General features: G+C 41.0%; 1 protein-coding gene across 7 annotated transcripts in view; it reads left to right on the top strand.

Moving 5' to 3' along the window:
- The window catches only part of rbms3 (RNA binding motif, single stranded interacting protein), a 1,382,426-nt gene that overhangs the window by 1,030,329 nt on the left and 325,517 nt on the right, over nt 1-26,580 (top strand). The window lies entirely within an intron of this gene.

A 26,580-nucleotide genomic window follows, 5' to 3' on the forward strand; every position in this document is an offset into this window, starting at 1 on the left:
TATTTCCAAGTTAAGTCAAATAGATATAATACCTAAAAGAAAGAAACAATTTAATCAAAACACAATTTTAAAAGTTGCTAAATGCATTTCTAATAAATTCTTATTTAATGCTGTTGTAGTGCCAGCTTTGAGAGTAGGAAGTTTAGCCAAATACCTACAAGTTGTAGAGTGAGAGTAAGCTTTGGGTTGAAAGTTTATTTCCTTTATTAAATTTTTATTATTTGTGTCAACCATTAACCAAAATGTCAGGGTATGAGTGAGTTCAGTAGGTGAGGTTTAATTGGAGAGTTCTTGGTTGTTTTCCAGTTGCGTCTCACCATTGTTTCTGCGCACAGTCATGATCTGACAAACGTTTAGAAACTGTCCTAAGAGCTACATTTTTAAACCTTGGACTGAGTTTAAAGACTTTTCGGAATGGTTTCTGAGGGTCACCCAACCTTCTTGTGAAATTAGATGGATGTGCTTCTGAAGAAACAAAGGGGAGGCATTATCAAACGTAGAATTCTGTGAGCATTCCACAAGTGCTTATAAGATCTACAGGGCTGATAGCGTTCATTCAACTTGAAAGCCTTGACTGATAAGGGCGTATACTTATGAAAAGCCCAGGCCTCCTTGTAATCTGTAGCTGGTAAAAATACATGAGCTGAAAATGTGTTGCTGGAAAAGCGCAGCAGGTCAGGCAGCATTCAGGGAACAGGAAAATCGACGTTTCGGGCATAAGCCCCATTTCTGAAGAAGGGCTTATGCCCGAAACGTCGATTCTCCTGTTCCCTGGATGCTGCCTGACCTGCTGCGCTTTTCCAGGAACACATTTTCAGCTCTGATCTCCAGCATCTGCAGACCTCACTTTCTCCTCAAAAAGACATGAGAGTCTACAATGGGATTTCTACTTACATTTATTTAGAATATGATTTAGCTATTTGTCCAGGTCATGTGACACAGCAACCATCCCTGCCAAGACTATAAGAAAGTCAGGGCAAGGTGCCTAAAAACAGAAATGTCATAAGAGGGACATCTTAAAATACCTTCAGAAAAGGTCAAGCAATTTAACTTTGAGACAGAGAGAGAAATTCAGAAACAACTAGTGAGCTGTAACTGTCTTGTCAGCAAAAAAGTAGAGAAGCAAAAATGTGCTCTCTTGGATAAGGATCTTGTAACATCTACAATAGTCCCATGTGAAAGAAATCTCTGGAAATTCACCTATGAAAGTTATTGCACCTGCTGAGGCAAACCTTCAATTCTATGCATTCACTTAAGACACTGCAACATCTTGACTTTGAAACATCAAACTTCTTTTAAATAAAGGTTGTGTTATCTTTATCTGTAATTAATGTGTGTGTGCACTTTGGTTTCTTCCGTCATCTCCAGAGCCTAAGTATGAAATAGACAATCTTGTGTGAAACATACGCATCCACGTACCAAATACATAGATCATGGGCAACTTTGAGGAAACAACTTTAACCTGTCCATGACACTATGAATTTGCCATCTTTCCAATCACCTCATAAGCAGGAAGACAAAAACATGTTAGAAAAATACTGACTTTTGTTTCCAGTTTACGCATTTTTCAACAGGCTGCCAGAATTGATTTACATAACAAAGAAATTGAACCGACAATAAACTGAGAAACTGGGACAAAGAAACCTGTTTCCATTTTATTTTAATGTCGCAAGATCAGGGTGCATTCCCACCGAGACAGTAGGGAAATCTGGTTTCAGAACCCTACCACTACCCTCTTGAATTAACCATCGATATGTGAGCAATAATAACAATCATTATTTATGATGTGGAGGTGCTGGTGTTAGACCAGGGTGGACAAAGTTAAAATTGCATCACACGAGGTTATAGTCCAACAGGTTTATTTGGAATTACTAGCTTTTGGAGCACTGCACCTGAAAGCTACAGCTTCCAAATAAACCTGTTGGACTATGAGCTGGTGTGATGTGATTTTTTAACTATAATTTATTTTGTACTTTTTAATGAATAAATGCCCCAGAAACAATTCAGAAGAGTATTTTCAGACAAAATGTGACACCAAACCACATGATTAGACTATGGATACAATACCACGTCAGAGGCTAGGATAACCACATGACTTGCCAAAGCTTGTGCTAATCTAAAGGGCAAAAGTCAGGAGTGTCATGGAATATTCCCCACTTGGCTGGATGGGTGCAGGTCCAACAACACTCAAGAAGCTTGACACTAACCAGAATGAAGCTGTCTCCACATCCACAAATAGTCAGTCACTGCACCACTAACGCAGAAACCCAAAACCATTACCATCGTGAAGGACTAGGGAGGGTGATGGTACTATGGTAAAGTCACTGGAATAGTAATCCAGAACTTGAGGCTATTACAGACATGGATTCAAATCCCAGCATGCCACACAGTAACTTTTGAATTTGAAAACAAAATCTCAAAGCTAGCTAATTGGTAACTGTGTAACCATAGTCGATTGTTTTTAAAAACAAAACCTCATCTGATTAGTTAATGTCCTTCAGGAAAGAAATCTGCCATCCTTACCTGATCTGACCTACATGTGACTCCAGACCCACAGTCGTGTGGTTGACTCTTAACTACTCATTAATCATTGAGGGATGGGTATAGCCAATGATGCTCACATCCTCTGAACAAAGTGAAAATAAAATAAGGGCAATAGATAACACCATCAAGTGCAGGTTTTATTGCCACTCCTTCAGTATCGCTGGGTCAAAATCTGGAGCTCCATCCTTAATTCCCCTTCTCAAGGGCAACTCGAGATAGCCAGTAAATACTGGCCCAGCAAGTGACACCCACATTCCCTGAATGAATAAGGAAAGGGCCATATGCAACATTGAGAATACTCCAGTATTCAATACAATAATTCCCGATCTTGGGCTTCAGTCCTATTTTCCCCATGTCTCTTCATTCTCAGAAAATGTCTGTAACTCAATCTGAAATATATTCAATGATGGAGTTTACTGCAACGCTCTGGAGTACGCAGTTCAAAAGATTCACAATCCTATCAGTGAAAACATTTCTCCTCATTTCAGTGCCACATAATTGTTATCCTGAAACTGTGCCATCTTGTTCTAGATCCACCAGGCTATGAAGTAGTCTCTCAGTAACCACACAACCAAGCCCCATCCCCATCAGGATGGACTTAGGGCTCTCTGCTTCTTTCATGAAAGAAGGCTTGAACTGTCCCCATTCTCCCTCCTTTACTTGGCTGAACACATCCTCATTTTGAATAACCTCTCCTTTGACTCCTCTCATTTTCCTCAGGTTAGAGATGTGGCCATGGGGTACCCACATGGACCCCAGTTATACCTGTCTCTTTGTGGGGTACCTGAAATTTGTTTTGCTTCAATCCTACTCTGGTCCCTTCCCATAACTCTTTCTGTGGGGTATCGATGACATCATTAATGCTGCACCCTCTCTCATCTGAAATTGGGAAAATTTAGTAATTTTGTTTCTAATTTCCATCCTTCCCCCACCTTCACCTGATCCATCCCTAACACCCTCCCTTCCTTCCTCAACATCTGTTTCCATTTTTTGGGATAGGCTGGACCGCAATATACACTACAAGCTGACAGCCTCCAACAGTTACCTCGACTATACATCTTCACACCCTGCTTCCTTGTAAAAGATTCCATTCCATTCTCCCAGTTTCTCTGTCGATGCTATCTTCCACAGCAGGGCCTCAGACAGGTCCACCTTTTTTCTCAACCGAGGATCCCCCACTACGGTGGTTGACAGGACCATCTGGCCCATCTCCCACACTTTTGCTCTCACCACTTCTCTTCCCTCCCACAACACCATGGGGTCCCCCTGGTCTTTACATTCCATCCCACCAGCATCCAGATCCAAAGGATCATAGGTTGTCATTTTCACCAACCAAACCAGGATGCCACAACCAGACACATATTCCAGGCCCCAACCCCGGTTCCCCCCACCCCTTTCAGCATTCTGCAGGGAGCTTTCCCTCTGGTACACCCTGGTCCACTCCTTCTCCAATCCCAACATTTCCCCACAACACCTTCCTATGCAATCACAGATGGTGCAACAATTGCCCATTTACTTTCTTTCTCCTCACTATTCAAGACTTCAGACACAGCTATGAGATGAAGAAGTGACTTGTCTGCACTTCAGTTAATCTTGTCTACTGTATTTGCTGCTCACAATTCAGTCTCCTCTCCATTCAGGAGACAAAATACAGACTGGGATGACTTGATAGGAAAACCGAGACTTTGACTCTAAAAATGACCCCAAGCATCCAGTTGCTAGTCACTTCAACACACCGCTGTGTTCCCATGCCAACGTTTCTGTCTCGGGCCTACTGCACTGCTCCAGCGAAGCTCAGTGCAAACTCGAGGAACAACATTTCATCTTCCATCAAGGTACCTTAGATCTTTCAGAACTCTACATTGAGTTTAACAATTTCAGAGAGGGTACACCTTCTTCCATGTGTGTTACCCACCCCCACATCCCTGTTCTATACAGGTTGCTTCCAACAGAGCCAACCTATTATCAACTATCCACACTTCATGTTCGCACCATACCTAGCATTACTGCTTCCACCTTATTATCAGTAAACCATCTGTCTGCTTCCCTTTTTGTGTCTCTCGATCTGAGCACTGTTTCCATCTATTGATTTCAGTCCTCCCTTGTCATCAGCATAAATGCCACCATTTCCCAGCTGCTTTCATTTCTGACAAAGGCTCACTGGACTTGAAACATTAACTCTGCTTTTCTCTCCATCGATTCTGCCTCGACCTGCTGAGTTTCTCCAGCACCCTGTGTTTTGGCCTGTCAGATTCCTGAATATTTCAATGCGATCGCTCATTCTTCTGAGCTTTGGAGAATATGGAACCAATTTACTCAGCCTGTCATCATAGGATAATCTCTGCATCCCAAGGATCATTTTAGCCAACCTTTGTTATACTGCCTCCAGTGGAGACCAAAATAAACACTGTATTCTAGGTGTGGTTTTGCCAGAATCTTGGACAATTGTAGCAGGGCTTCTTTATTCTAAAGCCCTTGCAATAAAGGCCTACTGCCTTTGCAGTTTTTAATTGCTTGTCCATGCTAATGTTTTGTGTTCCTTGTATGAATATATCCACATCTGTCTAAACATCAACATTTATAAGATAAACATCTTTAAAGTAATTCTACTTGCGAACAACTGCACAACCTCGTACCACATGATGTTTGGAAAAATGCATTTGTACGGAATGACTTGCCACAGTAATCAACCAGGGATCAGTTTTGGAGTAGAAGCCATTAAAACCTGTGCAGCGAACATGATGTCAGTATAGTGCGGCTGAAATTCTGTGGAGTTTGAGAGTTGTTGTGAAAGCCAGCTGCTTTGAGAAACAGCGAGAAATAATTGGAACTGCAGTCAGTATCCCTGTACAAATGAGTGAGGCAGGATGGCTTTGTATTTTCCAGTCGCAGCTTGTGTAGAGATGAAATGTGACGAGGGACAGGAATTGATTCTTCCAGTCGCAATGGCAAAATGATGACATAGCTGCAGGTTCAAGCAGAAAACCTGAGGAGGTGAGAGCAGCAATGCTGTTATCGGTGTTTTGGGGGAACAGTGATTTAACACTATTCCAGCTCAGAATTCACCGACGAGCAGGAAAGTCAAACTGGAGAAATTGTGGAGACCTTTTAGTCCCATTTTAAACCCTCCACTGGTATTATTTATGAATGGGAAGTGTTTGATATTAGAATTCAGGAAAAAAAACAGAAATATTTGCTGAAGGGCTTGCAGAAAGGTCAAGAACAAGTACAGGATGTAAATATTGCAGAGAACACCACATAAAAGGGAAGGAAGAATGACCAGTGTGGTGCAACCAATGCTTCTACGGTAAGAAACTGAATCTGTTTGCAAATACATGCTTTGCAGGAAAGAATTAAGCATGCCTGTGAACATGGTTGCTGGAGAAATGTCAGACTATGCTTCTCGTGAATCACTCTGCACCATGCAACAGGATTTGCACCGTCCAGTCTCAAGGTGGTAAGAAAAGCTTTGTGACTGTTAGATACCAGACCTTTGTAGATCATGAGCCTTGCTGATCTCGATGAAGTGGCTCAAGATGATGAGACCATCTATATGAGAGTTGATGATGGAATGGTGCTCATTCTAAGAGGACAAACAAACCTGAGAGGCCAGTGCACAGGGAAGAAACAAAATCTGCAGTTCCAGATAACAGACATTAAGCAAAATCTACTCATCTCAGCTGAAGCAAAGTTTTTCCCTTCGACTGCTGTCTACTCATACCAGAAGAGATTTTTAGTATCTTGCAGGACATCAGGTCCTGCTAGAAAGATCCTAACAAAGATTAAAGATGTTCTCATGGGTCTTGAATGTCTTTCTGATGAATATCATTCAGGTCAATGTGTGAGAGCAACTCAGCATTCACTGAGGAGATCTCTGGCTGCCTTCAAGTCCAGCCTGAAAGATAAGATAGACGAACTGAAAATGAGGAGCCGAGTCAAGGAAGTGACCATCCGACAGATCGAAACAGCAGTGTGGTAACAGCGAAAAGGTCTGAAACACTCAGGGCATACATAGATCCAGGAGAGCTCAGTAAAGGATGCAGCATGACTCCATGTCAACCATTGGATCAAACTTTGCCAAGGCATAGGTCTGTACCATCCTAGAGGCAAACAAGAGAAAGTAACAATTGAAGTTTGATGAACACTGCAGGTTTTTGACAGCATTCAGGATGCCGTTTGGGAGGGACAGATGGCTGTACATGGCATTTTGACATTTTCCCACTGCTTCAGAAGAGTATCAACACAGACCGGATGAAATGGTTAGTGATCTCCCCAGAGTTGGGGTTGATTATGAATAATTTGCTCTTTTATAGATGTGGAGATACAATGGAAGATGACAATTGGAATTTGGTCCAGCTCTAGAGAGAGCTCACCAGGTGAATCTGAAGCGCAGTTGGAAAACAATGCACTGAAAATGCCAGAAGTCATGTACAAAGGACATGTCCTAATGGTGAAAGGACTGTGCCCTGAATCTGATAAGGTGAGAGCTGTCATAGAAATACAGAGACCAACTGATATGAAGGTGGTGCAACAAAGTATTCGACTTGTCAGCTACCTGGTGATGTTGTTGCCTAATTTGTCATCATTGTTAGATGTCATCAGCTTGTTTATACAAGCTCACTGTGAGGGATACTCAATGGAATTGGAGCAGAGAGCAAGAATCAGCTGTCACTCACAAATTGCTGAGGCGCTGCAATGTCAGTGAGGAAGTTGGCAGAAAGAATAAAAGCAGACTATGATTTAATTGACGAATCAATGTAGAGTTCCAATGTGCAAAGGGAGCTAGCTGTTCTAATGAGGGAATATAATAGTTAGAATGCTAGTACAGTAGGTAATCAATAAGTCTAATATGACTAGGCTTTACTCTCAGAAGAATTGAACTTCAAAGGAATTATACAGTGCATGGCTGAGATCACATCTCAAATACTGTGTGCAGGTTTGCTCTTTTTACCCTTTAAAGGAGGTTATAAATCCTTTCGAGGTGGTTCAAAGGAGGTTGCGTCAATTATTATCTAGGTTGAGTAGGTTGGCTTATGAGGATAGGTCAAAGAGACTGGGCTTGTTTGAACAGGAGTTTAGCAGTTTGAGGAGTGAGTTAGTTGATTGATGTACCTGAGATCCTGAATGGTTGTGACACAGTGGACCTAGAAAAAGGAGAGTTTTCATTGTAGGTGACTCCAAAACAAGGGGAGGAGGGGAGGGGGGCACTGTATTAAAATTAGGGATTGCCTTTTAGGACCATGATGAGGAGATGTCTTTCTCTGTTGGAGGGTTGTGAGACTCTGGGACTCTCTGCATCAGAAGTTGGTGAAAGTGAGACTATTGGATGTCATTAACACAAATGTCAATAGATTCCCATGAGACAAGAGAATCAAAAGTTATCAGGGAAAAATGGAAGTATGAAATTTAAAACACAAACTGAACAGCTATGTTTTTATTGAATGGCACATCGAGCTCAAGGGACTGAAAGCCTATTTCTGCTCCTGTTTTGTGTGTTTGTATGAAGACATCCTGTGATGTCTGCAAACCGAGGTTCGAAACAACCTTCATGCTACAAGGATAACCATTTGGATTTGTGTTTCAAGTGTTAATAAAAGCTGAACACCATTCCCTGCAGCTGAAGAAGGAATGGCATCCTGAGAAAGAGCAAATACAGGATTAAACACCACCAACAGCTCTCTGAATGCTTTATAAATGATAGATGCAATACATGCGCAGAGACTGATGAAAGCTAGCCAGATAGGAATGAAATGTCAGTTTTTGTTCACGAGTCATAATTTTCCTTTTCAGTAAAGGAGGATGTTTGGAGAAGTGCATTTGTACATGTGCCTTGCTTGAGCCATATGATCTTGAATGTAATTGCTTTCAGTTTAGAGGCAATATCTATCAAAGCCAGCTCATGAACCACAAGACATTCCATCTGCCACCTTGTGGCTCACTCACTTGACCTGTCTGTATCTCTTTGCAGACACTGGTCTTCCTTGTAGCTTGTATTATCTCCAAGCTTTGAATTACCTGAACATTTAGATATGTTACTCTCTGTCTGCTCAACCAAATCATTATTATACATTGTAATTGGCTGAGGATCTGAACACTGTTTGTTGTGCCATTTGATGAGTCACAGTCTGCCAACTTGAAAATGCAGTATTTGTGCCTACTCTTTCATTGGAAACTCATCTTGGGGTCAATTGGATGTTGAGCCTGCAGATATCCTGGTTGAATCTGAACAATAGACAGCTTAGAGAATGCATCTTTGGTAGGGAACGCAGTGAACTTGGGTGCTGATTTTCCCTTAATGTTTACCTTTGGTCTTATATCACCCCCAGCCTAGGTTTCCAAACAAGAGCAGAAGGACAATCCTCCTTTTTGATTAATGAAAAAGTCAGAATGTATACAACTGGATTACTTATTTAGTGCCTTGGGTTTAATGCTGAAGTTACTAACATGTAGGTGGTGTGGTTGGGTTTTGTTACTCATGTGAACAACTGGTGCTGTCAATCTGTCAACCAGTGTAGAAATTACCTGCTTTCCAATCTTATAAATTCAATGAAAATTAAAACTGGGTAGTTTCTCTAATGTGCAAATGATCCATAAGGCTGATTTTCTGCACAGGTAGCCAGCTGAACGTCTATCCCCATGGATTTCAGCCCTGTTTTTGGGATAAACCTGTGGTCTACTCTGTTGAGGTACAATGTTGTGCATACAGACCATGACAATGTCCTTAGATTATGAATGCTTGTATTTCATTGTTAAATGTAAGCAAAATATCTTGTAATAATGGTGTTACTGTTAATTAGAAGATTCAAATAAATTTTATAGATCGATTTTATATTTGTTTAATATAGTTATGGAAAATACCAAAATAATTCTACTTTTCTGTTTTGATCTCTGGAAAATTAGAAGTATTTTACTGTTTTCTATAATGCTAGAAGGTTAGTGCTGCTATTTAATACATCATTATTGACTAGGTAAAAACAATGACTGCAAATGCTGGAAACTAGATTCTGGATTACTGGTGCTGGAAGAGCACAGCAGTTCAGGCAGCATCCAAGGAGCAGCGAAATTGACGTTTCGGGCAAAAGCCCTTCATCAGGAATATATGAAGGGCTTTTGCCCGAAACGTCAATTTCACTGCTCCTTGGATACTGCCTGAACTGCTGTGCTCTTCCAGCACCACTGATCCAAGACATCATTATTGACTGTTGAAGCTGAATTGAAGTCCTGTGTGAAGTAATATCACAATGATTGATATCGTGAGACTGACTTGATATCTGTATGATTATAAACAGAACCAAAGAACCAGCTTCATTTCCATAAACACCTTTGATATCCTAAGGACATTCCAAAACGTTTGACAGTGAATGAAGCAGCTTAGAAGTATAGTTACAGTTGTTACTTAGGGATGTGCAGCAGACATTTTGAATTTCTAATAAAAATATTTGACAATGAAGGTAACTTATAAGTGACCTGCCATAAAATAAAGTCTCTATAGCATAGAAGAAATGGAACTGCTCTAAGTGTTCCATGTGTGTTGTTTCGTTTAGGACCTCCGTACACTATGTATTTGTCCTTCACAAGATGGCACTAATTCTTACACACGTTGTGATAGTCATGGAGGATGAAGTGAAAGCTACTGATTCAAATCAAAGCAATTCAAGTCAAGTCAGTTAAAAAAAATGTCCAGCCTTGATAAGTACCAAGTTCCAAGCCTTGGCTGGAAAGATCAGAAAACCACAGTGGTTCAGTGGTCAGCACTGCTGCCTCACAACGCCAGCGATCCAGGTTTGATTCCAGCCTCAGGCGACTGTCTGTGTGGATTTTGCACATTCTCTCTGTGTCTGCGTAGGTTTCCTCTGGGTGCTCTGGTTTCCTCCCATAGTCCAAAGATATGCAGGTTAGGTGAATTGGCCATGCTAAATTGCCCGTAGTGTTCCGGGAGGTGTAGGTTAGGTGCATTAATCAGGGGAAATGCTGGGTAATAGGGTAGGGGAATGGGTCTGGGAGGGTTACTTTTTGGAGGGTTGGTGTGGCCTTGTTGGACCAAGTGGCCTGTGTCCACACTGTAGGTGTTCTTTGATTCTATGAACAGGAAAAGGTCATTTGCCCACATTTCGTCCTTTACCCCCAGTACCTGCTTTCTTACCATATCTGTGAATCTCTTCCAGCTGTAGACATGCAATTAAATACTTCTGCAATTCATTTACAAAATTCACTTTAATGGTCTTCTCTCAAAATGTTTTGCTTTCATCATTTGGACTTGACCTCCCTACTGATCCATGACTTAGTATTTTTTTTTGTTTGCTGATATAAATTACAATTTATTTTCATCCATAATCAAAATTTGTCTGGATCGATTGTATAAATTTTATTTACATAAATAGAAACTTCACTTAGGCTTGAGAATTTGAGTCCAAATACATCTCACCATCTTGTATTCTTCTATGTTGAACATTTTCCTACTAGACCATCTGAGCAACTTCTTTTCTCCATCTCTGCTAGATCAGGTTTCCATGTTAAGGAATAGTTTTCCCTCTTACCGATAGAATCTCTAGTCATGCACGTTCTTTCAAACCCTTCCTTTGAGAGACATGACTGTGTCATTCTCAAACAAACATTCACACACTCCTTATTGCATGGTTTCCTACAATCAGATGTTCACTTTGATGGTTTCTTCAGCCAAGATCCTTGAGCCAGTCATTGATTTGCTGATATTTTGTGGGGTGATTTTTTTCAAAAATGACACTTTCGGTTAGGTTTCTCTACACCTAAAATCTCCCTTTTTAAAAAAAAAAAGTCTATCACAGGTTGTGGGCATCTGGGCCAGCATTTATTGCTCATCAGAAATTGGCCCTGAGAATGGGATGGAAAGCTGCACTCTTGAACCATTGCAGTCCATTGTCAGTACTTCTTATTCGGGAGAGAATTCCAGCAACAGTGAAGGAATAACAATACATTTTATAGTTAGAATGATATTTGGCTTGGAGGGAAACTTACAGATGGTGTTGTTTCCATTTGTATCTGCTGCCATTGTCCTTCTGAGTGGTAGAGGGCACAACTTTGGAAGGTGCTGTTGAAGGAACCTTGCTGAGCTGCTGCAGTTTATCTTGTACTGCCATTGTGGGTCCCTGGTGGAGGGAGTTAATGTTGAAAGTTGTGGATGTGCTGCCAGTCAAGTAGGTTGTTTTCTGTTGGATGGTATCAATCTTTTTGACTGTTGGAGCTGTGCATATCCAGGCAAGTGGGGAGTATACCATCATATGCCTGATTTGTACCTTGTCGATGGTGGACAGGGTTTGAGGAGTCGGAAGGTGAGCTATTCACCACATAATTCCCAAACTTTGAACTGCTCTTGTTGCCACTGTATTCATAGGGCTTGTCCAGTTCAATTTCTAATCATTAGTAACTTCCAGGATGTTGAAAGTGAAAAACAATTCAATATGGTATTACCATTGACTGTCCAGAGGAGATGGTTAGATTCTTCCTTGTTGGAGATGACTATTGCTTGATACTTGTGTGACATGCAACTTTTGAGTCTAAGCTTGAATGTTTTTCAAGTTGCTCCAGTTGATTTTCCTTTGCATATCTGTAACAGAGATACTGATTTTTTAAAAAAAGGGATCGGAAGGAATGGTACAGATATTAGAGATTTCTGTATAATCACACAGATGGCACTGTCGTACAGTTTTCACAACCACCTCCCCCATCTCAGCTCAAATCAGTCAACGTTTCCCCTTTTTGTAATTCGCTGCTTAGATTACGCTGGACTGTCTGTCATTCTCTTCCTAAACATTAAGCGATGAGTGTTAATAATAAGATCTAATAAATAAAATGAGTTGTTTTATTAAGTGCTATGCTGATACTTAGTATGTAGTGAAGTATATAGGAAGTTGTAAAGTTGTATTTCGCTAATTGCACACATTGATTTTGGTAGTAATATCGATTTTACAGTGGCTGTATTGCCTTTTGTGTGGTGAGAATTGTGAAAGAATAGGTTGTGAGTAAGTAGTAGTAGTTCACTTTCCTTCATTCTTACCATGAATGTGCTTCATTTTCTTCAACAGTAATGCATGGAAGGAAATTAGAAGGGTCAGTCAAGGTGGCAATGCAATGGTTTGTTAAGGCTTTGTTAAAGATCAGTCATGAATATCCTGCTGAACTGCCCTGGGATGAATAAAAATGAAAGTTAGAATTATTTACTTGTATGCAACACGATGAACTGTTGATTTGAAGGAACTGACAGTTTTTAATAAGAGTAGTGCTCATTTTAATAGAATATGAATTTTGTATGTAGCCACCAATGACTGATAAATAAGCAATGAGGTATTACAGGCAATCAGCTGAATGAAATACATCAACTACCTTTTGACATCGAATTAACTTCAATTGAAAATGGACGGAATCATGAAATGTCAGGCATCAAATCCAGAGCGATAAGTTGTTTTTGTTTGGAATTACAATGTCTCATGTTTTAAGCCCTATACCTTGTAAGGCAAAGAGAGCTTCACAACACAATGAACACAGTTGGTTAATTTTACCAAGATAAATTATCTGTATCTGGTGGTGACCATCATCTTTTCCATGTAGATGACTTTGCACCTGTTACTGCACCTCACAGTTCAGGCTCTGTCTGCCCACTTGGAATCTACATTACTCACAGAACCTCAACCTGAGCTACAAATCTTCTCAAAACTCACTATTTACTCTGTGTGAGAAAATGCATTTGTTTGTGAGCATTATCATAACTTTGCTTAAATACCTTTCACAAGTAGTGTCTTATTTTAAGGATTCAATATCTATCCTGTGTATTTAACATCCATGTCATAGTGTGGTGCATATAAATTATGCTGTGGGATACTAATAAACAAATTCTTCTTTCACCATTTTAACAAAATAACTAATTAAAAAGGATATTTTAAAGATTAAAGTTATGTCTGTAATTACTACGCTTGTTTTCTCAAAATAGTACCATTTTCCAAAGAATAAATAATGGCAAATTTAAAAGGTTTCTTTCGACTACAGCATGTGCTTGGGGCATGAACTAAATCAACATAAAGACAAAGGATCTTTTCACTTCAAAATCATAATACCAACATATATTATTTGCCACATCGATTTATTGATATAGACAGTTTACACTTAGAGATTTTAACTTGTATTCTTATGATGTAAGGATTTTGTTAGTGGTAAACATGTCAGCATTAAATAGATTGGTTCACCACACTTTCCTCGTTACATACTATAATCTTGGTATCGCAAATCTGTGCTTTCTCCATCATGTATCCAACAGTAATAAGTAGTAACATAAATCAAATGCATCAAAGCACTTGAATTTATTTTTTTATATTTTAGTGATGAGGCAGTACTGCATCACATACAGCAGAGAAAGAATCTTGTCAATATTTATGTCCGTCATGATGGTTATCAATTTTTTACTAACGTTTGAATAGCTGCACATGCCACTCCAACTTATACTGCCTCTGATTATTCACATCCTGGTGATTTAGTCTTTTTTCCTGAATCTGTGTTCCCCAGGGTTCCTGTTGCTGCTTTACAAGCATCTAATTCCCAGTATAATTTCAGTTTTTGATTGACCAACAGAAATCTGATGCACCAACAGAAATTGCTAGAGAAACTCAGCAGGTCAGGCAGCATCAGTGGAGACAAAGCGGAGTTAATGTTTCGGATCCAGTGACCCTTTTTCAGAACTAAGTTTTACCGGGCTGCTACTTCCGCTGAATTATTCTGAGCCTTACCTTTTCTCGACTGCACCAATGAAAACTACTTGAGGACTTGCTTCACCCCTTCCTCAACAACTCCAATGAAAACTCAGTTCCTCAGAGCAAACAGCGGCCCTCTAGCTATATGGTGACAGCATCTTTGGCTGTTTCTCTTTCCATTACACAGATAGCCAGCAATCTTCTGCCATCTTCCAATCTCTTCAGGGGTTCTCCCAAGACCTGATCGCCCGGACACTGTTAACAACAGCACTTGTGCTGCTAAAAGCCCCTTCCTCCACTGCTAAACACCTACCTGAAGGTACCAACATCCAGTTTCAACTGGGGTCTGTGTGGCCCTCTTTTGCACCCTTATCTTCTTTTTGTGCCAATCTCCAAACACAGACATTCTACCATTTTTAATGCCCTGCTATCTCAGTTGTTGCAAAAAATTCAAACCAAAAGACCATAGCCTTTGACACCTCAAACTCCTGCTTTCTTGGGCTAATCGAGAAATGAAGTTCTTGCGGGAGCCTGAAGCTAAATTCATGTTTCAGAATACAGTTTCAAAGGAATCTTAGAACAGCATCATCTTAAGTTGTGTTGTAGAGCCCATTCAAAAGTATAAATTTAAATAAATAAAATTAATTAATTTGCTCAAGAATATCCAGTGGTAAGATATCACAAACTGTGTCGTTAGTTAGAAGTTCTGTAATGTTTATGCAAAAACAGATGTTGCTGGAAAAGCTCAGCCAGTCTGGCAGCATCTGTGGAGAGAAATCAGAGTTAACGTTTCGGGTCCAGTGACACTTGCTCAGAACTCTGATTTCTCTCCACAGATGCTGCCAAACCTGCTGAGTCTTTCTGGCACTTACTGTTTTTGTTTCCAGCATCTGTAGTTCTTCTGCGGTGTTTTTCTCTAACGCTTATAGTATGATTTGTCTGTGTACAAAAGAGCTTGCCTCCCACATAATTACAGCAGGTTTTTATAGGCTAGATTCTTGCAGTATTTGTACCACTTTGCTTGAAGTATCTGAAGGGAATTTGAAAATATTTTGACAAGATAGAGCAATCCTTTTAAACAGGCAAAACAGCCAACTATTATATAATAAAATATCGTCTGGTATCCTTCAGGCTCTCATGCAAGGAAGGAATTTACAGGAAGCTGCACAATTTATGTCGCAGAAGGAGGCCATTTAAATTATCATGTCTGTACAACTCAAACAACAGCTATCTGGTCTGATCCCACTTTCCAATTCTTGGTCTTTACCCCTGTAGTTTATGATTAAAAGTGAAGTCATTTGAGTTTTCTTTTATTAAGACGATTCAGTAGATTGGAGAAGTTAATCTTTATATCAGAGAATATTGATAATAATATCTAAACATAGAATGTTCCTACTGTTTTTCCATATATCTGCATAGTGTTGTGAACACCTGATGATGCAACATCTGGAAGTGCTTAGGAAGCAAAGGAAGAACAGTAAAGAAACAAGCAAATAGAGAAGATGATTAAGTAGGAGCTGGACCTGCTCATAGCTGGATACTTAGACATAATCTGAGGCATTGAAAATCTCAAATTTAAGTACAGTCCTTTAATCTTTCAAGGATCTATGATTTAGGATGAATGTTTGTCCTCTAATATTGTAATGACTAGAAGAGATGATCATGGATAATGGTTTTTTATTTTCCTCCCTAACTCTCCTGAAGCATTAGTTCATATTACGTATGGTTACACAGGCCCCAGCAACTCTTCTGCATCTCACTCTAGTGTCCTTCTAATGTTTATTCACTTTCAGCACAGCATTGTTACTATGACTGTGAGATGGACAGCAAACTTAATGCTTTAAATCCAATATGCTGTAAAGATTAAGCAATTATTTCTTCACATATCTATTTACTTCCATTGTATACTTACTTGGTCAGTTCTTCTCTGCTGCTATTGATACTGTGTTGCTCAGTGTGGTATGAATTACTGATATCTAAATTAGAATATTGAGAAATTACTCCTGCTGATTTAAACTGTAAAAAGCATTTGCTTAGAAAAAGGATTCTGCAAAACTGAGCAATATAATACTTCTTGAGGATTTTCATATAAAGTGTTAAAAATGCAGACTTATTTGGTTATCTTATAACTTAGCTAGAACTAATTTCTTTCGGATCTTTTAAGTTTAATGATGAGTCAAATCAGTCAGTTTCACCACTGAGCCAATGAAGGGAGCATGCAGATGTATTTCCAACTGGAAACCCAGAACTCGGTGTTCCTGAAATGATTTGGCCAATTTCAGAACAGGATATCTTGTAAAATTTTCCGTTGTGTTTCTTTGATGCAGTTTCTCAACATTTTCACAAACCCCATCACTTTCACCCCTTCCTCTACAACTGGGAAAGCTGATTGGAGAGCAGTTTGACGGTCCATCACACTTGCCGCAACAATTGGACTTCTATAGAATCCCAGCGTGATGTGTCAATTTTACATTAGTAGTTGCTTCATGGCAGCGATTTCATGTATTAGGCATAAAAAAGTTTGAGAATGAAACTGGAGATAAATAATTTCAGTCACAAAGAGAAACTGGAGACGTTGGGACTGTTTTTTTCTCAAACAAGTGAAGGCTGAGAGGAGGCTTGAGAGAGGTATTCCTTATTGTGAGGGGTCTGGAGTATTTGTGAGGAGCAGGTGCGGGAAACCTGGTGGAAAACCTTAAGAATGAGAAGTATGTAATTGGTGAAACAAGCAAAGGAGACATAAGACAAAACTTTTCCGTGTAGCGAGTAGTAAGGACTTGGAATGCACTGCCAGAGAATCTAGTGGATGCAGGTTTAATTGAGGCAGTCAGTTTGATAATTATCTGAAAAGGAAGAATGTGCAGTGTTACGGAGGAAAGGTGGGAAAATGACACAAGGTGAATTGCTCAGCTGAAGACCCAGTGCTGACATAATGGCCAATATAACCACCTTCTGTGCTGTGACAGTTAACATTAAATCCAACTCATGCCCAGTACGAGAACAAAGACAAGAAAGTTCTGTTCACTCATTCATACCCGAATGAAACCTGAGCCAATTCAGCATCAGGTCTCACTCACGTGCCACCAATACAATGTTGGCATCGAACTGGTATTTTCCTGCAGCAGGCTGTCTGGACAGGAAGAACTCAGTGGGTCTAGATGGAGCTGACTGACTGAAGCGGAGGACAATGGGGAGTGATGCAGATCATGTTGACAAATTATTGTCTGTAATCAAGAAGAGCTGAAAATGTGTTGCTGGAAAAGCGCAGCAGGTCTGGCAGCATCCAAGGAACAGGAGAATCGACGTTTCGGGCATAAGCCTTTCTTCAGGAAGACTTTCCTGAAGAAGGGCTCATGCCCGAAACGTCGATTCTCCTGTTCCTTGGATGCTGCCTGACCTGCTGCGCTTTTCCAGCAACACATTTTCAGGTCTGATCTCCAGCATCTGCAGCCCTCACTTTCTCCTGTAATAAAGAAGAGCCTGGCTACATCTTTTGAGCTTTTTCTTACAGTCATTAACCCCTAAGAACTGCTGGTTCAGCTGCAAAAAGCCAATCAACGAAACAAACATTGTGTTTGAGAATCTTTGATTTCTTGACAATAATTGTGTTCCAAACATACACTTTCTAGCAAACAAACAAAAAAAAACACATCATGAAAATAAATTGTAATTATACTGGTTTTCTTTTGCTCACTTTATTCGGCTTTTCACTCCAGACTGTTCTTGCTTTGTAGCACATTTGCTGTTTGTCTGTCTTGTTCTTGGTACTGTATACACGTGTGGTTTAGCTTATCTTAATATGTACAATAAGAAGCCCAAGAGTGTGGTGCTGGAAAAGCACAGACAGTCAGTCAGCATCTGAGGAGCAGGAGAATCGACGTTCCAGGCATAAGTCTTTCATCAGGAATAAGAAGCCACTTAAGTCATGCAAGGCAAGGAACTAAAAGAGGAAGAGGAGATAAAAAACCTGGGATGCAAATACATTCATCACAATAAGTAGCAACATAAGTTGATAAGGTCATATAGAGTGCAGAGTATTTGGATTTATTCACAGAAAAATAGACCAGAAAATCAGGGAGAGTCATGTTCAGTTCATACCATAGATACAGATATCACATTTTTCATAATTCTGCTTTGTTAAAAATGGTCAATTTTAAAGTGTAGTTGTTGTTGTAATGTAGCAACATTGTAGCAGCCAGTTCACACATGGCAAACTTACACAAACAACAGTATGATGATTATCAAACAAGATTTCTTTACCATAACATTGGTTGTGGATAGCCTTGACCAAAACACCAGGGAGAACCCAGCTTAACTTTGAAATAGAGACATTAGATACATTAAGCCCTGCTGAAAGAATGTAAAATGTAGACCTTTGGTTAGACTATATTTGCAATACTGTGTGAATCTCTGGTCTCCACACTATGGAAAATGTAGGACAGCACCAGAGGAAGTGCCGAAAAGTTTCCATTCAGGTTAGCTAAATTAAGAATGGGCAACCATCCAGAAAAGATGAGAAGGCTTCTGAAAAAAATGAAGGCTAAAAGGAGACCAGAGATAAGACGTTTAAATTGTGAAGGTGTTCGACCATTGGGTGGATGTGAAGAAAATGATAGCTGTGAGTCCAGAACAAAGGGGTTACTACAATAAAATAACACCTAACAAATCATAAAGGAATTTTCAGGAAATTTCTTTGCACAGAGTGTTGAATATGTGAAATTCACTGCTGTATGGAATGACAGAAACACTTAGCATCTATGTATTTAACAGGATGTACTACATGAATGAGAAAGGAATAGCATAGTTGTGGGCGGCACGGTGGCACAGTGGTTAGCACTGCTGCCTCACAGCGCCTGAGACCCGGGTTCAATTCCCGCCTCAGGCGACTGACTGTGTGGAGTTTGCACGTTCTCCCCGTGTCTGCGTGGGTTTCCTCCGGGTGCTCCGGTTTCCTCCCACAGTCCAAAGATGTGCAGGGTCAGGTGAATTGGCCATGCTAAATTGCCCGTAGTGTTAGGTAAGGGGTAAATGTAGGGGTATGGGTGGGTTTCGCTTCGGCGGGTCGGTGTGGACTTGTTGGGCCGAAGGGCCTGTTTCCACACTGTAATGTAATCTAATCTAATCTAATCTAATCTAATCTAATCATACATGGTGAGGAAGTAACAAGAAGCAGTTATGGAAAGTGCATGAGGAGTATAAAAGCATTGATTATCTGACAATTGCTAACCCTTCCTGACTATCCTGTCACCTCTCCAGTACACTTGCAGGATGCTCTAGAACCACAGACTTGCATTGCAGTTCACTCCTGCCATGCTGTGCTAATTCCAATATGTATACAAGCCAGCAGCTCCCATTGCTGCCGTATAGTCCACAGGGCCTTTACATCTTGCTGGGTGGCTGTGTGCGACATCAATCTCAGGGTGGCACCATGTGTTCAGGTGGGCAGGTGCAGGCTCAGGACCTGGGGAGGGGAGAATCCCATGGAATTTCAGGGAAAGGCCACGAGGAAGGGGATCTGGGCATTTGGGACTTCACCAACACACAGAAGCCAGTGGTTGAAGGGTGTTCAGTGTGTTTGGAACATGGAATGACTTAATGGGAAGGAAAACGGCTGCAACCACATTTGGAGTAGGTGGGGTAAGTGACTGCAGCACCCATTGAAGTGAGGCCATTTAATGGAAAGAACAATGTTCTCAGACCCACGATACAGGACCCAGCCCTGTGGGCTCCCCCAGCTATCCTAATGCATTGGCTTCCTGCTTGCTGCATCCATGCCCAGATATTACTGCCCACTTCATTCAGACCAACAGCCTTGAACAGAAAGGCCAGGGAAGCAATAGGGATGTTGCAGGGTATGGGTCAATGGTCCGATTGCCCCATTGCCCTGTATCCACCTGGTTCCTTTTGCTTCCACGTGCTGCTACAGGCCCTCAACATCAGACACCAGTCTATGATACACGATAGCCGTGAATTTGGACATTTTGATGTAGCTGTTCCAGTCGGGGTTAAGCAGAGAGTCAAACAAGCAGGTGTAAGGTCAGAATGGTGCAGTTTAGGGACACCTATCAAATGATGGCATCCAAGCCCACAAAGTGCTCTTCTCCTTCCCCTCCCTCTCATTACATCTCAGTCTATTCCCTGATTCCACACCCAGACTGAAGGGAGCGTGCTCAGCAGTGCATCTCCTTGGCCCTGACGATTTGATCAGGTGACCCAGGGCGATGTGTCTCTGAACCACAAAAGATGAGGCTCTTCTTGTCTGATCCAAGTGAGTCCTTCATGGCTGCAAAATCCACAGGTCGAGGGCCTGGCCTCCTCCTCTGGGTGGGTGCCTCCTGGCACTGATGCTGTCTTTGTGAGGAAGGGGCAGTCGGGGTGTGCACCATGTTCCCCACCTTCTGTCACTGTGCCTTCAGTCCTGAGGCCACATGGCTGGGGCAATGGAGTACCATTGTGTAGGTTTCGAACTGACCCTCAGGGTCCTAGACCCGGCTCTCCAAGGCAGCTGCCAACCTGTCCACGGAGGCAGCCAAACAATGGCACTAAATTCTCTCCTTTGTAGAGGCTGTAGTGTCTGGGCAGTGTGGGGCATTGTGCCCCCACATCCCTGCTTGCTGCTCTTGCCCCTCCCTGTGCATGTGGGCACAGTTCCTGATTCCTGACACTAGAGGGCCCTCTTGAGCTGGGGGCGTTCCACTTGACCACATGCAGAGCTCTCTCTGTGAGGGGCTCACTGGATTGTGCACTTACACTCTCGACACTAAATGTTACCATCAAGAGCTCAGTATCTGAGCTACTGGGGCAGGAGCGACAGGAGGCAGCCACTGAGGTGCTTCCACTGAGGCCTCCATACTCACAAACTCATAGGTCAAGGAGATGGCTTCTGGGGAACTGACTGTTTCACCATGGGAGGTGGTGGACACGCTGGCAGCATCTGATAGACAAAAAAAAAACAGAAAATGCATTGCAGCCTGTGGTTAAAAATGGTGTGCAATGCTTGAGATTTATGGTGGGGTTACTGCAAGAGTTGTAGTGGAATGAAGAGTCAAACTTGCACGGTTGGTGGAACATGGATATCTCTGCTTCTCCACAGGAACATTTCCAGTCTTCTGTGAGGGACTAGATTTTCTCCTTTGTGGAGGCTAAGCAGTCAAGCGTCAGAGTGGCACAGCTATTACTGCGGTGCAGGCAGGTGAAAGGTGGTGAGGTGTTCCCGAAGCAGTGGGGCCACTGATGGTGTGGGAGATTGGGGGGATGTGAGAGTGAGTGAGGGAAGGCAACAGTGAGAGTGGCAGAGCTTGAGCCCTGTTGGGAGGTGGGTGCAGTGGCAGAGACAAGAGTGAGGCATTTGCCCTGGCAGAGATGGTTGTTGACTTTTTACAGCCAATCATCTGGACTATTGAGACCGGATCGACCCGGTTGGTGAACTCAGATCAAGCTGCCCAGGCTGGGTGGCCGAGTCTCTTCTGCCAGTCCTCCAGGAAGAAGATTCCTCTCCTGTGGATCATCCTCTTGATCAGGACTTTCCAGGTCCCTGTCGAAAAATTGCAGCACAACCTTCCACTCCTCTGATGTGCTCAGACTTTTTCCTTGAGTGAGCTGGCCGGGGTCAGAATGTCAGTGCTTATCTGGGTGCACAGTGACCTTTTGTATGTGCTATTATAGTGTTGGCACCGGGGATGCTGGATTTTCAGTGGCTAGCCACTGAATAGCAAATTGTTCTGAGAACGGTGTGTGGTAACATGGGGATAGAATCCATTGTTAGCGATGACTTAGGAGTGGGGTAGATAGTTCATGAGGGATAATCAGTAAGTTATGGCAATAAGTCTCACAAGCCTCAAAAATCCCTCCAAAAACTCAACGCACTTACACTTCAACAAAAAGAGCCCATTCTCCTGAATCCTCACAGCCACAACCTTCCTCCTATCTTTGCTTGCAAATCTCATATTTAGAAATTTATCGGACCCAGTCCTCGCTTTTTCTGAGCAGTTTCTTTATTGTTACATATTCCCATGCCCCAGTGGCTTACCAACATTATTTGCCACACTGTGTGCATTATAAACTGAATTCACATCTTACAACAGTACCTCTTGGTCTCACCAATCTCTCCCAGTATCTTATTATCTCCATCTCCAAGTCCAAATTCTTATCTTTCCTCCTACATCTTGTTCCTCGGCGCCTGCCAAGCATGTTGAAATGTTCCAGAACATTGCTAGCAAATATTTTAAGATGAGAGCAAATCTCAGAGTGATAGCACCAACTGATCAACCGGCAACTCTTGCATTCTGTTGACATCGATTACATCAGCTTCATTTTGTAAAAGTGGGGAAGAGCAGGAGCAGGTCAGAGAATATGTTTTGAGTTCACGCAATAGTGGTTGCTCTCAAGAGCCAAGTAGTAAAATGATGATTGTTGGCAATCTGATATAAAATGATTGATAATTACTGGAACATCAATGAACAATTGGAAAGGTTTATTGCTTCAATTGAGGTTTATTAGTCAAGTAGTAGACCCCTTTGAAAGGATGGATTAAGGAGAACATGGTGTATTGTCTACAGGCTGTTTTGCAGCCAGACTGTTTGCAAAATGAACTCAAATACCATGAAAAGTGTGTAATAAAAGAGAACTTCATTATGAGCAAGTAAATCCAAGAGCACAGAATCAATGTTCAACATCTCTTCACAATCACTTTTAAATTTTGCAGGGATGAATGAATTTGCTGATTTTCATAGTGCAGCTAAAAGATTTGTTGGAGTTTTTTTTATGTGATGCAAGGGAATAAACTAAGAATGCGTTTCCATTCCTTGATGAACAGCCCTACAGTAAATAAGTTGTTAAATGATGAAAGGGAATTAACAGATCTCAAATTTTAATTAAATTGCTCTAAGGGCTGGAACAAGAGATTTTTCATTATCTATTGGATGCTGCATTTTAGAATACTGCTTGCAAAATACATATTGTATTTAAAGCAGGAATGCCTCATGGAATTAAATACACATTATATGGTAATAACTACATAACAGTGTAATCAATACATTTTATTTAACAAGCACAAAAATATATATCCAATATACAGAAACATATAAATAGATTTCAGTAAATCTTCTATTATCAATAATTTGTATAGATCAGAGAGTCACAAAGTAATACAGCATGGAAACAGGCCCTTCAGCCCAAACTGGTCCATGCTGACCATGGTGCCCAATTGCCCACATTAGGTCCATATCCCTCTAAACCCTTCTCATACATGTACTTATCATACATGTTGCTATTGTACCTGCCTCAACCACTTTCTCTGGCAGCCCAATCCATACACGCACCACTCTCTGCGTGAAGAAGTTGCCCCTCAGGTCCTTCTAAAATCTTTTCCCCTCTCACCTTAAATCTGTGCCCTCTAGTTTTCAATTCCCCATCTCTAGGAAAAAGACTATAAGCATTGCTCCTATCTATGCCCCTCATGATTTTATGCACCTCAATAAGGTCACCCCTCAATCTCCAAATAATAAAGTCTTATCCTGGCCAACCTCTCCCTACAACTCAGGCCTACTAATCCTGACAACATCCTCGTAAATATTATTTGCACTCTCTCCAGTGAACTTTGCAATAACTGGGTGACCAAAACTGTACACAATTCTCCAAGTACAAATCTCACAAAAGACTTGCACAACTGTAACATAACGTCCCAACTCCTATACTTAATGCTTCAACCAATGAAGGCCAGCATGCTAAATGCCTTCTTCATCATCCTGTTTACCTGTGACGCTGCTTTCAAAGAACTATTACTTGTACTTCTAAATTCTTCTATTCCACAACAATCCTTAGGACCTTATCATCAAGAAGTCCTACCTTGGTTTGACTTTCCAAAGTGCAAGACCTCAGAGAGCTGCTAGCCAATCAGATACTGGCAACTCTCCAGTGTTGACAGCACCTCTGGATGTGACGGCCACTGCCAGAACTTCAGTCAAGGGTTAGAGAGGCATTCAGCAATGCGTCAGGAACTGGTATGCATCTGAGAGTTGGTGTTTGAAAATCCCTAGGGGAAGGGTAACCTAGGATGTAACATCTTAGCAGGAGGAGCAGCCTCCTTTGTTCTGGAATGACATGTTAAGGGGAGAAATTTCACAACAGCTACTGGTACGTACAGGAAAATCTGTCAAAATGGGCATGATATGGGTCTTTCCCACCCCCATTTAAAGCCCAACATCAATGGGATAAGGCACTTAAGTGGAACTTAATTGCCCACTTGTGGACCCCAGTTGGCTCAATGACAAGCAGGCCAGCCTCTGCCCACCACTGGCAAACTATAGTGCGGTCCTGAGAGGGAACAAGTACATTGCAGGCAGACCAACTGCAATTTTTTTGTGGCCTATACGTTCAGTTTGGTGGGGAAGCGTAAAAAGCAGACATGCTGTCTGTGTTTTGGTGTCAATTCATATTTTCTCCATGTATACACAGACTTGTTGAAATAGCTATTGTATGATGATGCATCCTGATGCTTGACCTAAATCACTGTTATCAAGGGCACAACTGAACATTTAAAACTTAACAGATCTAAATTAATTGAGGAGAAGAGGGAAGAATTTCCAAGACGGTTCTCCTAATTTCCTCCTAGGGTGGATTATCAGCAGGAACCCTCCGATCAATAACATTAATTATGGTTTAAAATGTTTTTTGAGTTTTTCCAGCAAATTTCCCCTGAGATTTTTAAACTAACCGAATCGAAAATAATTCCTTTTTATTAAAAAAAATTCTGTTAATTATAAAAATAAACAAGATTGGCCTGAAAACACATTGATTTGGTAGTTTACAATTGTCAGTTTACAATTGTGGATTGTAAACTGACACATGATAGATGCACAGTTCATGTTATGAACATATATTGCTGATTTAAAATATTGTTATTTCATAAAATTCACTGAAAATCTTTTTTACTCTGATTGCAAGTCTACAGCATTGTGACTCTGCTTAAAACAATTCATACTTAATTTTTGAGTTTTGTAGTGCACTGACTGTAGAATGAATTCTGTCACGTACACTGGGTTCAACCGATTTTCCTAAGGCTATAAAAATACTCATTAAAATTCACTTTTCACCCCCCAATTTCAAACCAGCTGTGTTTTAGATAAGATAAGTCCAGGACAGACAAGTGAGCTGATTTAGATCTTGGTACTCTCGGCTGATGATGACGTAAATTCGTGGTTTGTGAGTTATCTCTTGGGCCACCTTTGAGCTATCTGTTGACTATGAAGCATCTTCTGTTACAATGAATTTAACGCCACGCTTCCTGTGCTTCAGGAACCTTAGATCTGTCTTTAGGAAGACAACAATCCAGGCTTGAATACTGAGTATAAGCAAGCATTGTGGCATTTTGGTTCACTAACTTTAGGACTCAGGAATTAAATGATGGAGCAGATGCCATGAAGGGATGAATCATGAGATAATGAATAGCCTTTCTTGTTTCATATTATGATTTTCATGTGAATTGAAAGGCAAAAGTCACAATGTTAAGTTATAAATTTGGAGTTAATTTGTGTGTGCTGGAAATATGAAGTAATTCATATGGGAAAATTATTGCTCTGTTCAACCTGTCTACACCCTTTTGTTCTTTTGACTAAACACAAATCACAGAAAACAGTGTACGTTGTCGGCAGTTGGAAGCTTCCTAATAACATTGAGGTTAATGCTCTCTGCCAGTCAACCCAAAAAAGTGTAATGATGGCATCAGAGGACAGTCCTGTTGTCATGGTTAATGATTGACATGTTGGGGTGAGAGTAGAAGTATTGTCTAGGCCAGGGTTGAGAGTTTGCAGATTTGTGAAAATGTTTTCACACTGTCCTCAAAAATTAGCATTTGTGATCTGGACACTGCTGGCAAAGATGCCGTTATTGTCCTTTCCAGTTGTCTTGAGAAGATAATGCTGACCTTTGTCAGGACAGTTTGCAATTTTTTGGAAGTACCTGGAATTGATGTTGTTGCTGCTGTTTACATGATAACGCAGATCTTGTCCTTGTAGGTGGGAGATTGTGTCCTTCAGAAGATTGTGTCATGGGGGTCTTGGTTCCTGGTCACAACTAATCAATACACTAGGTTGAGTGATCAGAATGGACTGGGCTTTTTCTGCAGAAATACCAGTCCAACGTTAATGCAAATTCTACTTTGGGCAAAAAAAGGAATGCTGTCCCAGTGTGCTTCACAGTTTCAAAGAAACTATTTACTGTTCTGACCAGAATGCAACATAGATATCATTAAACTTATGGTTTTGTCTTGGGAATTTTACTAGGGTGTAATTCTATGATCTAATCTATATTCTGTTGTCAT

Source organism: Chiloscyllium plagiosum, unplaced genomic scaffold, assembly GCF_037043375.1.
Source record: "Chiloscyllium plagiosum isolate Xiang-an unplaced genomic scaffold, Cpla_swu_hap1 HiC_scaffold_5, whole genome shotgun sequence".
NCBI classification, from domain to species: Eukaryota; Metazoa; Chordata; class Chondrichthyes; order Orectolobiformes; family Hemiscylliidae; genus Chiloscyllium; species Chiloscyllium plagiosum.